Source organism: Spermophilus citellus (genome assembly GCF_964194105.1).
Source record: "Spermophilus citellus genome assembly, chromosome: 12".
In the NCBI taxonomy this organism is placed as follows: Eukaryota; Metazoa; Chordata; class Mammalia; order Rodentia; family Sciuridae; genus Spermophilus; species Spermophilus citellus.
Genome location: NC_138198.1, coordinates 69,344,439 through 69,346,835, shown reverse-complemented (window position 1 = coordinate 69,346,835; position 2,397 = coordinate 69,344,439).

The window sequence follows — 2,397 nt, the reverse complement described above, 5'->3', positions numbered from 1 at the left end:
AAGGAATAAGCTAAGGCTATGCTATAAGGTAGATATAAACCTTGAAATTTAAAAAGCCAAAATATTTAATCACCAAAATATAAATTATGTATGCAACATTTCCCAATCTTTTGTGTTTACTTTTTGAAAAATTGGTGAGTAGAGGGCAGAGAAAGGTATAGAAGAAGTTATTTTTAATTTTTTTTATAATTATGCTGGTTTAATATATATTTTTAACAAATTCACCCTCTCTGTATTGGTAATTCTTCCATTTTTGTTTAAAAAGTGTGAAAAAGTGTTAAGTTTAACCAGAACATAGTTCTCTGATATGCTCCTGTTTTCTTGTGGGGATAAGTCTACCAAAGTACAAGTCATTTCAATATGTGTATAACTTGTTACACCTTTAGATTATGTTCAAATAGGTAAATATTTGCACATAATCAGGCACCTAGAAATTCATAGTTCATCACCTGGTGTTTGTGTTAATAAGTTCAAGACATAAATGAAGGTATTTCTAATATATAACATATGAAAATTAGATTGCAGACTGGAAAAAAGAGCAGCATTTATGACTTTATACATATGTTTCCTGAATAAAGTTATAGTATTGTATTATAAACCTTGAAGTCATTCCTAGATTCACCAAGGTATATTAATATTCTCATGCAATACATATTGTTTACCATCTGCTAAAACCTACACAGATCATCAATATACTTGTAGCAGTTAGAGCAAGGATTTGAGTCAATTCAGCTTATCTGTAATAGACAATGTGACAATCTTATATTTTTTATGGACTTTGCCAAAATTATTCAATTAAATCTCAGTTTCTTTTCTATGAAAATGGGGAAACAATGGTACCTACACTAGGCCAGTATTCAGGCGGCTTCTACATGTTCAGCACTGTAAATTGCTAAGGGTCAATATTTTTTTGGATAATTAGTACTTCTGTGCACATTGCTAAGTATTTTTTAATATTAAACTAATCTTGATACTCTTGATAAATATTTATGGCCAACACCTATAATTTCTGCAGTAGTATGAACATTGCAATTTTCTTACTATTTTATTTAAGAAACAATCAGTAAAAAATATTTATGTACTTTCTTTAAACCTTTCATCTCTGAATATTCCTAATGTCCTTTATATTGGAAAATTAATAAAATATAGCATATGAGAATTTCTTACTCACTTAATATGTTCCTTTAAGGAAACTGAAGGGTTTATTTCTATTTTTGTTTATTTTATTTTGTTTTATTGCTGGATCACTATAAAAAAGCAATGTTCTTTGTAGGAATTCTAACTCAGACCTTGGCTTAAAATATTACATATTTGTTCTTACTCTAATAAAATCTGCAGAATTATAAATGAAACTTCCCTCTCTAAAGGAAAATTAAATAAAAGTCATCAAAGAATGATGTTAAATGATTATCATATAATTTAAGGCTTTTTAATTATAGAGAATAAATTAAATTGAATTGTAATATTTTGTTTAAAACCAATGGTTTAAAATTTACTAAATTTTAAACAGTTCAAAACCTACTATCAAGAAAAAGATGAATATATAATCAGTCAATGATTATTTATCTATAGAAATTCCTAGAATCTAGTATTAGATCATATAGGGAGTTTTCCTGTACAAGAGAAGGATGTGACCAGACAGATATATAAGATCTCCATACAAGAGAATTCTGACAGTGCAGGTGTTGATTGGCATGGTAAAACTGAAGAGGTGATATCAGTAAACGAAAATAGCAGGGACGCCTTAGGCTATACAAACTTTAACCTATGATTACAGATGTGCATCAATACATAGATATCACTTCAAATCTCTCTTTGCAATTTAATATGTTCTTCTCATTTTAGATATCTTAGAATTCGCTAACAGGCTACTTCCAAATGCTGCTCTCCAACAGATGCAGGTTCTTATCACAAAGTGAACTCATTTGCACCTGCTTAAGGCTCTGCAAGAAGTACAGTAGCTGTGTCAGTCGTGCTTTTGCTTATCAAATTTACATTTCAAAGTGGCTAAATTGTTTTGAAAGTGTATCACAGAGTGGAGTTTTTTGCAGTCTCCACTTTGTGTTTAGAATGTCTTATATATATATATACATAAAATAAAGAAAGAAAGAAAAAGACAGAGATAGAACTACTTATTCTTGACATTTGGTCATGTATAAAGGAAGAACAGAATTGCTTCAAAATAGGGCAAATTTACAAGTAGTTCTCTCTACAATACATAAGGTTCATATCACCATTAATATTTAGAATGAAATTGAATTGAATGTTAGAGATTGAAGGAATTTTAGATAGCACTTATTGTATCGTCCTTGTTTCATAAATGAAAAGGCAGAAATTCAGAGAGCTTATAAGTAAAACAGTATGATTTTGGATTCAGATTCAGCTTTAATTGATCCC